Below are 14,376 nucleotides of genomic sequence, written 5' to 3' on the forward strand. Positions count from 1 at the left end.
TTTCTTTCCCGAACCAAACCTTCGGTATAATGACGTCCATCCTTTGTGTGGTGGTGGACGCCACGTGGCTAGAAACGTGTTTTTTATGATCAATAATACTGGGGCATAACGAGACTCGAAAAGAACGCTTTAACAAACCTTCCTTATTTAACATAGTTCAATCTAATTAAATATAAGAGCAGCACGTATACAGGGTGGTCCGTTGATAGTGACCGAACCAAATATCTCACGAAATAAGCATAAAATGAAAAAAAAAAACACAAAGAACGAAACTCGTCTATCTTGAAGGGGAAAATCAGATGGCGCTATGGTTGGCCCGCTAGATGGCGCTGTCAAAGGTCAAACGGATATCAACTGCGTTTTTTTAAAAATAGGATCCCCCATTTTTTATTACATATTCGTGTAGTACGTAAAGTAATATGAATGTTTTAGTTGGACCACTTTTTTCGCTTTGTGATAGATGACGCTGTAATAGTCACAAACGTATAAGTACGTGGCATCACGTAACATTTCGCCAGTGCGGACGGTATTTGCTTCGTGATACATTACTCGTGTTAAAATGGACCGTTTACCAATTGCAGAAAACGTCGATATCATGTTGATTTATGGCTATTTGATCAAAACGCCCAACGGGCGTGTGCTATGTATGCTGCTCGGTATCCTGGACGACATCATCCAAGTGTCCGGACCGTTCGCCGGACAGTTACGTTATTTAAGGAAGCAGGAAGTGTTCAGCCACATGTAAAACGTCAACCACGACATGCAACAAATGATGATGTCCAAGTAGGTGTTTTAGCTGCTGTCGCGGCTAATCCACACATCAGTAGCAGACAAACTGCGCGGGAATCGGGAATCTTAAAAACGTCGGTGTTGAGAATGCTACATCAACATCGATTGCACCCGTACCATACTTCTATGCACCAGAAATTGCATGGCGACGACTTCGAACGTCGTGTACAGTTCTGCCACTGGGCGCAAGACGGAGTGGCCGTGCTGTTCTGGGCGCTACAGTCTGGAACCGAGCGACCGCTACGGTCGCAGGTTCGAATCCTGCCTCGGGCATGGACGTGTGTGACGTCCTTAGGTTAGTTAGGGTTAATTAGTTTTAAGTTCTAGGTGACTGATGACCTCAGAAGTTGAGTCGCATAGTGCTCAGAGCCATTTTTTTTTGGGCAGAAGAGAAATTACCGGGCGATGACAGATTTTTTGCACGCTTTCTATTTAGTGACGAAGCGTCATTCACCAACAGCGGTAACGTAAACCGGCATAATATGCACTATTGGGCAACGGAAAACCCACGATGGCTGCGACAAGTGGAACATCAGCGACCTTTGCGGGTTAAAGTATGGTGCGGCATTGTGGTAGTAAGGATAAGTGGCCGCCATTTTATAGATAGCAATCTAAATGGTGCAATGTATGCTGATTTCCTAAATAGTGATCTACCGATGTTACTAGAAGATGTTTCACTGCATGACAGAATGGCGATGTACTTCCAACATGATGGATGTCGAGCACATAGCTCGCGTGCGGTTGAAGCGGTAAATTGTAAATAGCCTTTCTCTCCCTGTATTTTACCCTTGACACATTCAGAATTTGAAAGAGAGAATTCCAGTATTCCAAGCGACATTGAATAGCATATTTCATGACAGGTGGATTGGTCGTCGAAGCACCTTACCATGGCCCGCACGTTCTCCGAATCTGACGTCCCCGCATTTCTTTCTGTGGGAAAAGTTGAAGGATTTTTGCTATCGTTATCCACCGACAACGCCTGACAGCATGCTTCAGCGCATTGTCAATGCATGTGCGAACATTACGAAAGGCGAACTACTCGCTGTTGAGAGGAATGTCGTTACACGTATTGCCAAATGCATTGAGGTTGACGGACATAATTTTGAGCATTTCTTGCATTAATGAGGTATTTACAGGTAATCACGCTGTAACAGCATGCGTTCTCAGAAATGATAAGTTCCCAAAGGTACATGTATCACATTGGAATAACCGAAATAAAATGTTCAAATGTACCTACGTTCTGCATTTTAATTTAAAAAACCGACCTGTTACCAACTGTTTGTCTAAAATTGTGAGCTATATGTTTGTGACTATTACAGCGCCACCTATTACAAAGGGAAAAAAGTGGTCCAACTAAAACATTCATATTTCTTTACGTACGACACGAATATGTAATATAAACTGGTGGTTCCTATTTAATACAACGCTGTTGATATTCGTTTGACCTATGGCAGCGCCATCTGGTTTCCCCCTTCAGGCTAGACAAGTTTCGTTCTTTGTAGTTTTTTCGTTTGACACTTATTTCGTGAGATATTTGGCCCGGTCACGAACAATGGACCACCCTGTATAGCAAGCATCATAACACAGTTAGCTATCCAGCGGTGATTATTAGTTTAAAGACATAACATACATGTAATGTGTACTTGTAACTAGCCGCCGGGTTGGCCTTCGGTTCTAGGCGCTACAGTCTGGAGGCGAGCGACCGCTACGGTCGCAGGTTCGAATCCTGCCTCGAGCATGTATGTGTGTGATGTCCATGGTTAGTTAGGTTTGAGTAGTTGTAAGTTCTAGGGGACTGCTCACCTCAGAAGTTAAGTCCCATAGTGCTCAGACGCATTTGAACCATTTATACTCGTAACTACTTTTCGACCTGTCCTCGGCCGTTGATCACTGCACGCGTTGCACACGCCACATTAGCCCCCTCCCCCGCCACCCCGCCCACTCCATTTGGCAGAGCTATGCTCGAACACAAGTTTAAGAGACCTTGTCGGTACGGAAGCCCGGATCCTCCCGGACCCAAGGGAAAACATACTTGTTATATCTGCCGGAACGTGTCTGGGGTTCGTAGGGTGGAGGACGGAGGATGGCTGAGGCAGGCTGGCTGGAGATTCCACGAGTCAAGGTGGCTGCTGCATTTCGGTAAATGCTCACTTAGGGTGGTCAGCTGAGACTGTGACATTTTTATCAATGACGAAGGTCTTGTTGTTGCGGGAGATCACAGCGAATGGACCGTAACGAAGAGGGCTCAATGGAGACCTGACGGCGTCATCCCTGATCCAAACCTTAGCACAGGTGAAAATGCCTTTGGGAATAAAGAATGGTCGAGATCGATGCCGCAGCGGAGGAAGAGGATACAGCAAGCGCATGAAAGCTTGTAATTTTTGCAGAAACTGACCATATTCACCAGTTTCCCAATCGTGCAGGGGGAATGAGGCGAAAAATTCTCCCGTGGCCTTTAAGCCCTCGCCGTAGAGTAATTTGGCGCAGAGCATCCAATATCCTCTTTTAACGTACTGTGTAGTCCCAACAAAACCATAGATAGGGCAGCCGTCCGTGCTTCACCGTGACAGGCCAGTGAAACAACGGTACGTTCCATACGTTCTATCATTCCATTACTACAGGGATGGTAGCTCTTAGTTCGCAGATGCTTGTAACCTGTCAGGAGTATTAATTCGGAAGAGGTCCTACGATGTCAACGTGAGTGTGAACTAATCGACCTGAAGATGAAGGGGAAGAGTCCACGGGAGAAGTCGTGTGACGTCCTACTTCACTTTTCTGCCGGGGAAGGCAACTTCGTGCACAGTCCTTCCATACTCCCGATCGTACCACTTTGGAGCCAGCTAACCTGGTCAAAGCGTTAACGCCAAGATGCAACAAGACGTGTAAAACATCAAAGACGGCCCGTCTCCAACGGAATCGAATAAGAGGTCGCGACATATTGCGAGATGTGTCGCACCAAAAGCGGCATTGAGAACCCTGTAATTCCACATATTCAAGTTTCAAACTGTTAGTTGCAGGATAGAGGCGCTCTTGTTGCAAAAATACGTCCGATTGTTGATCTGTTGCGGCAGCTGCCCAGTCGATACACGTCAAAACTATTCAACTGCGTGGCAAGTAGTCCGCGACAGCATTGTAGGTCCCCGGGATATGGAATAAATGGCTCTGAGCAGTATGGGACTTAACATCTATGGTCATCAGTCCCCTAGAACTGAGAACTACTTAAACCTAACTAACCTAAGGACAACACACAACACCCAGCCATCACGAGGCAGAGAAAATCCCTGACCGCGCTGGGAATCGAACCCGGGAACCGTGGCGCGTGAAGCGAGAGCGCTACCGCACGACCACGAGCTGCGGACGGATATGGAATAAATTCCGCGTAACGTACCTGACGTAGGGCCTTTAACACAGAAATCGTTGAAAAAGTGAAGTTAAGAGTTTGTGATCTGTGTAGATTTTGAACTTCACACCTTGCAAGTATTGTCAAAAATTTTTTGACAAGGAGGTATATAGCAGGTAGTTCACTATCAAATGCACTCCAATTCTTTTGCTGTGGAGATGGACCTCCCGATAAGAAGCCTAGTGGCTGCCGAGCTCCAGATGACCACTGCGATTACAACAAACTGGCTATCATCGAAAAAAAGTGCCATCTGTTCACGGAGGACAGGATGAACCAATAATATAGAATTCGCTAAGGTCAACTTGCAGGTTTCGAAGGCCTAACTGGAGTGCTCCTGGACACATCGAAGACAGCCTGCCACTGCAGCAGTGTGCACTTGTGTTGCTGGGATGGCCAGATCTCTAGTACAAGCCATGCAGGTAACTCGCCTCGTCGCTGGCGCACCGCTGCAAGATGTCTTCGTCACGAGATTATGTGACCCTGACATGAAACTGGTTAGGTCTTCTGCCTCTGCCTGCAATGCAGCGGGGGCATCATTGTACATTCTTATCTCACTGAGCGCCAGTTTATTTACAAATTTATTCGCATGCGCGAATTTTCGTCACTCTTAGCATTTATACACTCCTGGAAATTGAAATAAGAACACCGTGAATTCATTGTCCCAGGAAGGGGAAACTTTATTGACACATTCCTGGGGTCAGATACATCACATGATCACACTGACAGAACCACAGGCACATAGACACAGGCAACAGAGCATGCACAATGTCGGCACTAGTACAGTGTATATCCACCTTTCGCAGCAATGCAAGCTGCTATTCTCCCATGGAGACGATCGTAGAGATGCTGGATGTAGTCCTGTGGAACGGCTTGCCATGCCATTTCCACCTGGCGCCTCAGTTGGACCAGCGTTCGTGCTGGACGTGCAGACCGCGTGAGACGACGCTTCATCCAGTCCCAAACATGCTCAATGGGGGACAGATCCGGAGATCTGGCTGGCCAGGGTAGTTGACTTACACCTTCTAGAGCACGTTGGGTGGCACGGGATACATGCGGACGTGCATTGTCCTGTTGGAACAGCAAGTTCCCTTGCTGGTCTAGGAATGGTAGAACGATGGGTTCGATAACGGTTTGGATGTACCGTGCACTATTCAGTGTCCCCTCGACGATCACCAGAGGTGTACGGCCAGTGTAGGAGATCGCTCCCCACACCATGATGCCGGGTGTTGGCCCAGTGTGCCTCGGTCGTATGCAGTCCTGATTGTGGCGCCCACCTGCACGGCGCCAAACACGCATACGACCATCATTGGCACCAAGGCAGAAGCGACTCTCATCGCTGAAGACGACACGTCTCCATTCGGTCCCTCCATTCACGCCTGTCGCGACACCACTGGAGGCGGGCTGCACGATGTTGGGGCGTGAGCGGAAGACGGCCTAACGGTGTGCGGGACCGTAGCCCAGCTTCATGGAGACGGTTGCGAATGGTCCTCGCCGATACCCCAGGAGCAACTGCACATACGGTTCACGTCCACGCTGTCGCGGCATGCTACCAGTGTTAAAGACTGCGATGGAGCTCCGTATGCCACGGCAAACTGGCTGATACTGACGGCGGCGGTGCACAAATGCTGCGCAGCTAGCGCCATTCGACGGCCAACACCGCGGTTCCTGTGCCGTGCGTGTGATCATTGCTTGTACAGCCCTCTCGCAGTGTCCGGAGCAAGTATGGTGGGTCTGACACACCGGTGTCAATGTGTTCTTTTTTCCATTTCCAGGAGTGTATTTCAGCCGTGCCTGCAAAGCCGCAATGGTTTCTTCTTATTCCAGTTGCAATTTATATTCCTCCTTCATGTTAGTTGTTTTCGCTTTATACTCCAGCTGTTATTTTTTGACTTCGACCTCTTCCATTTCCAGTTTTCTTTTTCGTACACATAACACATGAAGTGTGCTAAAAGGAGAAATTTCTTTAATGTGGTATCGTTCATGTCTGTTGATACATTGATTCTTTCTCTTAAGACCTATGTTGCAATATTATTCATGGGAATCAATCCTAATTCATCAGCATCTACATTTGATGGTATTGTGGAGACCAGTACCATAGAGTGATAAAAAGATGTTTCTCCAACTTTGATATAAGGCTTATGTATAATGCTTGTATCATTTTTGCATTAACAACCTCCGCATAGTTTACAGGCCAATAATTGAAACTAACGCAGACAAAATACACTTTATAATCTTGTCTCACTTATGATAAACAGGAAGGTTTGCTTGTAAGCAAGTTAACTTTCCGTTCTGTAAGTTATTCGTTGCTTGTCACCATACGGAAGCGACTGGTACAAAGTACAGCGGTGCACCCTGTAAATACTATTAGTACTGTTAGTACAGTCTTCCACAGGACCTAACACATGTCCACTCTGAAGTTACCGATCGTGGCTTCAAGTCTAGTTATATCAGTTGTTTCAAAATGAATCTCAGCGTCTTAAGGCCTTGTAGCATTTATAGCATTCAAATTACAATTATAATTAATGCCTTGAATGAAAGAGCAACTCAAGTGGTTTTGTTTATCTACCTCTTCACGTGTACTGTTTCCTGTGTCTTCTGTTTGAACGCGATAGTAGCAAAGACAGCGACTAGGGAAGATTTTCTGGATCTTGTCGTCTTCTGCGATGAATCGACATGACCCTTAAGTGGAAATGTGAACAGACATAGTGTGCACATCTGAAGGTCAGAAAATCCCCATGAGACGATACAGTTGCAACGAGACTCCTCTAAACTATTTATTATGTATGCCATGTCCCGGCGGAAAGTTCATGGGACTTCCTTTTTCGGTGAAGCAACTGTAACTGGTATTTCTTATCTTGATGCTCTAGAACTATGGCTGTTTCCTGTGTTGGAAGGAATTGAACCACAGAACTTCATTTGACAGCGAGATGGTTACTCACTGGCATAATTCAGTACGTGACTTGTTAAACGACGTTGTACGCGACCACTTGATTTGCCGCAAGGGGCCGAGCGACAGAGGTTTCGCAGGGTCTCCACATTCACATGATCTGACGCCATGCGACTTTTACCTTTGGGGGTTCATCAAGGATCATGTGTACGTGCCTCCGCTACCAGCTGATCTACAGGATTAAGCAATTGTTGCAACAATTACTGAAGACACAATGCTCAAGACTTGGGAAGACCTCGCCGATCGACTAGATGTGCACTATGTGACGAATGTTGCTCACACCGAACACGTGTAAGAAAAACTAAGTTGCTCTTTCATTAATTTTTTTTTAGTTTGTCAGTTGAACGTAATAAATTCTACAAGGACTTAAAACTTTGATATTCATTTTGAAACATCCGGTACTATATCCTTCAGCTGAGTAAGATGTAAAAGTTTTTTCATAGACGCATATCAGGACACTTTAAAAAATCGATAAGGAGGTTACATGAACCTCGTTCGCTCCGCGGCTTTTGGCTAGACATACAAATTTATAATACATCTTTACTCTACAGTTGGAGCTCATCCATGATGAATAGTCACTCTCACCTGTCTTATCGCAATTTAAAATCACTCTGCTGTTTCCGTGGTAGTGTCCTTGCACATAGAAGTCATAGTTTGATCTTAGGTAGTCACATATCTCCATTTTGTTAAAAATCGCAACAAAATCTCACATTACATCAAGGTCTCTATGATAATACTCATCTACACGATATAAGATAATACTCATCTACGCGATAACACTGTGACCCGGATGGCGCAGTGGTTATCGCACCTGCCTACTAAGCAGGAGTCCCGGGTTCGAATCCCGGTCTGGTACACGTTTTCGCGCGTCACCACTGATTCCGCTTGATGTCCCCTAGCAGCTGAAAGCAGTTATCCACCTTCTATTTACATTAAGTTATATTTTCCGTTGCACCTTAAAAGACCATGTGTATGTTGTTGAAAGTGAACCTTTTAAGAAACTCGATCTTGAAATTATGCAACAGGTCTATAAGAAAAACGTCCGTCACGAGATTCCTATGCAGCCTCTTGGACGAGCAAAAAATTATAGTGCACATATTGAAGAAATAAGCAAGACAGGCCAGAATATTGTTTTCTCCCAAACATAAATCAGGGATAGGGAATGAGGCAACTAAATCCATAAAGATGCCTCACACACTCCTTGACGCGTCATGTGATGATGATGTGGGGCGCTCAACTGCGCGGTTATCAGTGTTCGTACAATTTCCCAGTCTTTACACAGTCAAATCTCCCCACTTTCACGAATGATGATGAAATTATGCGGACAAGACAAACACCCAGTCCCCGAGAGGAGAAAATCCCCGCGCCGGCCGGGAATCGAACCCGGGACCCCGTGATTAAGAGGCAGCAACGCTAGCCACTAGACCACGAGTTGCGAACGATGAGCCATGTGGCTTACAACACCTCCTGGCATCGAACTGGTTGCAGACAAACCTTCGAATGTGCCTTTGATGAATAAGGCACACGAGAACATACTATGTAGGAATATCCGCTGTATCCAGACTCTGTTGATACTGATCAGCAGCAACTGAATCGGCACGGAAGACTCGATGTCGCGGAGATACTGCATTGCGAGTCAGAATGATAGATCATGGACAATATTACCGATGCTTTTTTTTTCTGAGTCATCAGTCTTTTGACTGGTTTGATGCGGCCCGCCACGAATTTCTCACCTGTGCCATTCTGTTCATCCCAGAGTAGCACTTGTAGCCTTCGTCATCAATTATTTGCGGAACGTATTCCAGTCTCTGTCTTCCTCTGCAGTTTTTGCCTTCTACAGCTCCTTCGAGTACCATGGAAGTCATTCCCCGATATCTTACTAGATTTCCTATCATCCTGTCCCTTCTCCTTATCAGTGTTTTCAACATGCTCCTGTCCTCTCCGATTCTGCGCAGAACCTCCTCGTTCCTCACCTTATCAGTCCACCTAATATTCAACATTTGTCTATAGCACCACATCTCAAATGCTTGGATTCCCTTTTGTTCCGTTTTTCCCTCAGTCCATGTTTCAGTACCATAAAATCCTGTGCTCCAAACGTACATTCTCAGAACTTTATTCCTCAAATTAAGGCCTTTGTTTCATATTAGTAGACTTCTGGTCAGGAATGCCCTTTTTTCCAGTGCTAGTCTGCTTTTGGTGTCCTCCTTGCTCAGTCCGTCATGGGTTATTTTACTGCCTAGGTAATATACTTCCTAAATTCATATACTTTTTTTGACCATCAGTCCTCATGTTAAATTTCTCGCTGTTCTCATTTATGCTACTTCCCTCAATGAAATTCTGATGGAATTTTATCCATCCCGCCTGCCTTATTTGATCTTAAGTCCTCCAAAGCTCTCTTAATTTCTGATTCTAGTACTGGATCACCTATCTCTTCTAATCGCCTTTTGTTTCTTTTTTTCTATCACGTCAAACAAAGCCGCGCGGGGTAGCCTAGCGATCTTACGCGTCTTGCCACGGTTCGCGCGGCTTTCTCCGTCGGAGGTTCGAGTCCTTCCTCGGGCATTGGTGTGTGTGTTGTCCTTAGCGTAAGCTAGTTTAAGTTAGATTATGTAGTGTGTAAGCCTAGAGACCGATAACATCAGCAGTTTGGTCCCATAGGAACTTTCCACAAATTTGAAATTTACGTCAGACAAATCTTCCCCCTCATAGAGGCCTTCAATGTACTCTTTTCACCTGTCCGCTCTCTCCTCTGCACTTAATAGGGGAATCCCCATTGCACTCTTAATATTATCACCATTGCTTTTAATTTCACCGAAGGTTATTTTGATTTTCCTATCTGCTGAGTCAGTCCTTCCGAGAAGTACTTCTTTTTCGATTTCTTCACATTTTTCATGCAGCCATTTCGTCTTAGCTTCCCTAAACTTACTGTTTATTTCATTCCTCAGCAACTTGTATTTCCGCATTTCTGAAATTTTCCTGAACGTTTTTGTACTTTCTTATTTCATCGATCAAATGAAATATTTCTTCTGTTAGCCATGGATTCTTCGCAGCCACATTCTTTGTACCCACGTTTTTCTTTCCAACCTCTGTGACAGCCCTGTTTAGAGATGCCCATTCCTCTTCAACTGTACTGCCTACTGGGCTATTCGTTATTGCTGTATGTATAGCCTTAGAGAACTTCAAGCGTATCTCGTCGTTCCTTAGTACTTCTGTATCCTTCTTCTTTGCGTATTGATTCTTCCTGAATAATCTCTTAAACTTCAGCCTATTCTTCATCACTACTGCATTATGATTCGAGTCTATATCTGCTCCTGGGTAAGCCTTACAGTCCAGTATCTGATTTCGGAATCTCTGTCTGACAATGATTGTAACCTAACTGAAATCTTCCGATATCACCAGGCCTTTTCTAGGTATCCTCCTCCTCTTGTAATGCAATTAGTAGCTGAAATTTATTACAGATCTCAATTAGTCCTTCTCCTTCGTCATTCCTTGTCCCAGGCCCATATTCTCCTGTAACCCGTTCTTCCACTCTTTCCCCTACAACTGCATTACAGTCCCCCATGGCTATTAGATTTTCATCTCCCTTTACGTTGTGTGTTACCCGTTCAATATCCTAATGCACTTTTTCGATCTCTTAACCCTCAACTTTTGACGTCGGCATTTATACTTGAACTATCGTTGTCTGTGTTGGTTTTCTGTCGATTCTGATAAGTACAACCCCATCACTGACTGTTCACAGCGACACACTCTGTGCCCTATCTTTTTATCCATAACGAATCCCACTCCCGTTGTACCATTTTCTGCTTTTGCTGATATTACCCTGTACTCATCCGATGAGAAATCCGTGCCTTCTTTCCATTTGACTTCACAGACCCCTACTATATATATATATATATATATATATATATATATATATATATATATAAATACTCCTGGAAATTGAAATAAGAACACCGTGAATTCATTGTCCCAGGAAGGGGAAACTTTATTGACACATTCCTGGGGTCAGATACATCACATGATCACACTGACAGAACCACAGGCACATAGACACAGGCAACAGAGCATGCACAATGTCGGCACTAGTACAGTGTATATCCACCTTTCGCAGCAATGCAGGCTGCTATTCTCCATGGAGACGATCGTAGAGATGCTGGATGTAGTTCTGTGGAACGGCTTGCCATGCCATTTCCACCTGGCGCCTCAGTTGGACCAGCGTTCGTGCTGGACGTGCAGACCGCGTGAGACGACGCTTCATCCAGTCCCAAACATGCTCAATGGGGGACAGATCCGGAGATCTTGCTGGCCAGGGTAGTTGACTTGCACCTTCTAGAGCACGTTGGGTGGCACGGGATACATGCGGACGTGCATTGTCCTGTTGGAAGACAGGTCTCCATTCGTCCCTCCATTCACGCCTGTCGCGACACCACTGGAGGCGGGCTGCACGATGTTGGGGCGTGAGCGGAAGACGGCCTAACGGTGTGCGGGACCGTAGCCCAGCTTCATGGAGACGGTTGCGAATGGTCCTCGCCGATACCCCAGGAGCAACAGTGTCCCTAATTTGCTGGGAAGTGGCGGTGCGGTCCCCTACGGCACTGCGTAGGATCCTACGGTCTTGGCGTGCATCCGTGCGTCGCTGCGGTCCGGTCCCAGGTCGAAGGGCACGTGCACCTTCCGCCGACCACTGGCGACAACATCGATGTACTGTGGAGACCTCACGCCCCACGTGTTGAGGAATTCGGCGGTACGTCCACCCGGCCTCCCGCATGCCCACTATACGCCCTCGCTCAAAGTCCGTCAACTGCACATACGGTTCACGTCCACGCTGTCGCGGCATGCTACCAGTGTTAAAGACTGCGATGGAGCTCCGTATGCCACGGCAAACTGGCTGACACTGACGGCGGCGGTGCACAAATGGTGCGCTGCTAGCGCCATTCGACGGCCAACACCGCGGTTCCTGGTGTGTCCGCTGTGCCGTGCGTGTGATCATTGCTTGTACAGCCCTCTCGAAGTGTCCGGAGGAAGTATGGTGGGTCTGACACACTGGTGTCAATGTGTTCTTTTTTCCATTTCCAGGAGTATATATATATATATATATATATATATATATATATATATATATATATATATATATATCCTTGGCTTTACTGTATAGTTAAATGATGATGGCGTCCTCTAGGGTAAAATATTCCGGAGGTAAAATAGTCCCCCATTCGGATCTCCGGGCGGGGAGTACTCAACACGACGTCGTTATCAGGAGAAAGAAAACTGGCGTTCTACGGATCGGAGCGTGGAATGTCAGATCCCTTAATCGAGCAGGTAGGTTAGAAAATTTAAAAAGGGAAATGGAGAGGTTGAAGTTAGATATAGTGGGAATTAGTGAAGTTCGGTGGCAGGAGGAACAAGAATTTTGGACAGGTGAATACAGGTTTATAAATACAAAATCAAATAGGGGTAATGCAGGAGTAGGTTTAATAATGAATAAAAAAATAGGAGTGCGGGTAAGCTACTACCAACAGCATAGTGAACGCATTATTGTGGCCAAGATAGACACGAAGCCCATGCCTACTACAGTAGTACAAGTTTATATGCCAACTAGCTCTGCAGATGATGAAGAAATTGATGAAATGTATGATGAGATAAAAGAAATTATTCAGGTAGTGAAGGGAGACGAACATTTAATAGTCATGGGTGACTGGAATTCGAGAATACGAAAAGGGAGAGAAGGAAACATAGTGGGTGAGTATGGATTAGGGGAGAGAAATGAAAGAGGAAGCCGTCTGGTAGAATTTTGCACAGAGCATAATTTAATCATAGCTAACACTTGGTTAAAGAATCATAAAAGGAGGTTGTATACATGGAATAATCCTGGAGATACTAGAAGGTATCAGATAGATTATATAATGGTTAGACAGAGATTTAGGAACCAGGTTTTAAATTGTAAGACATTTCCAGGGGCAGATGTGCATTCTGACCACAATCTGTTCGTTATGAACTGTAGATTAAAACTGAAGAAACTGCAAAAAGGTCGGAATTTAAGGAGATGGGACCTGGATAAACTGAAAGAACCAGATGTGGTACAGAGTTTCAGGGAGAGCATAAGGGAATAATTGACAGGAATGGGGGAAAGAAATACAGTAGAAGAAGAATGGGGAGCTCTGAGGAATGATGTAGTGAAGGCAGCAGAGGATCAAGTAGGTAAAAAGACGAGGGCTAGTAGAAATCCTTGCGTAACAGAAGAAATATTGAATTTAATTGATGAAAGGAGAAAATATAAAAACGCAGTAAATGAAGCAGGCAAAAAGAAATACAAACGTCTCAAAAATGAGATCGACAGGAAGCGTAAAATGGCTAAGCAGGGATGGCTAGAGGACAAATGGAAGGATGCAGAGGCATATATCACTAGGGGTAAGACAGATACTGCCTACAGGAAAATTAGAGATATCTTTGGAGAAAAGAGAACCACTTGTATGAATATCAAGAGCTCAGGTAGAAACCCAGTTCTAAGCAAAGAAGGGAAAACAGAAAGGTGGAAGGAGTATATAGAGGGTGTATACAAGGGCGATGTACTTGAGGACAATATTACGGAAATGGAAGGGGTTGTAATGAAGATTAAATGGGAGATACGATACTGCGTGAAGAGTTTGACAGAGCATTGGAAAACCTGAGTGGAAACAAGGCCCCAGGAGTAGACAACATTCCATTAGAAATACTGACGGCCTTGGGAGAGCCAGTCCTGACAAAACTCTACCATCTGGTGAGCAAGATGTATGAGACAGGCGAAATACCCTCAGATTTCAAGAAGAATATAATAATTCCAATACCAAAGAAAGCAGGTGTTGACAGATGTGAAAATTACCGAATTATCAGTTTAATAAGCCACAGCTGCAAAATACTAACGTGGAATTATTTACAGACGAATGGAAAAACTGGGGGAAGCCGACCTCGGCGAAAGATCAGTTTGGATTCCGCAGAAATGTTGGAAGACGTGAGGCAATACAGACCCTACGACTTATCTTAGAAAATAGATTATGGAAAGGCAAACCTACGTTTCTAGCATTTGTAGAGTTAGAGAAAGCTTTTGACAATGTTGACTGGAATACTCTCTTTCAAATTCTAAAGGTGGCAGGGGTAAAATACAGGGAGCGAAAAGCTATTTACAATTTGTACAGAAACCAGATGGCGGTTATAAGAGTCGAGGGGCATGAAAGAGAAGCAGCGGTTGGGAAGGGAGTGAGTC

General features: G+C 45.1%; 1 protein-coding gene and 1 non-coding gene across 2 annotated transcripts in view; one reads left to right on the forward strand and one right to left on the reverse strand.

The window, feature by feature from the left end:
- Positions 1–14,376, reverse strand: part of LOC126298679 (b(0,+)-type amino acid transporter 1) — a 634,347-nt gene that overhangs the window by 586,051 nt on the left and 33,920 nt on the right. The window lies entirely within an intron of this gene.
- Positions 7,920–7,993, forward strand: Trnas-acu (transfer RNA serine (anticodon ACU)). The gene has a single exon. It is a non-coding gene; the product is annotated as a tRNA-Ser (tRNA).

The sequence above is a fragment of the Schistocerca gregaria genome, chromosome X (genome assembly GCF_023897955.1).
Source record: "Schistocerca gregaria isolate iqSchGreg1 chromosome X, iqSchGreg1.2, whole genome shotgun sequence".
Taxonomy (NCBI): Eukaryota; Metazoa; Arthropoda; class Insecta; order Orthoptera; family Acrididae; genus Schistocerca; species Schistocerca gregaria.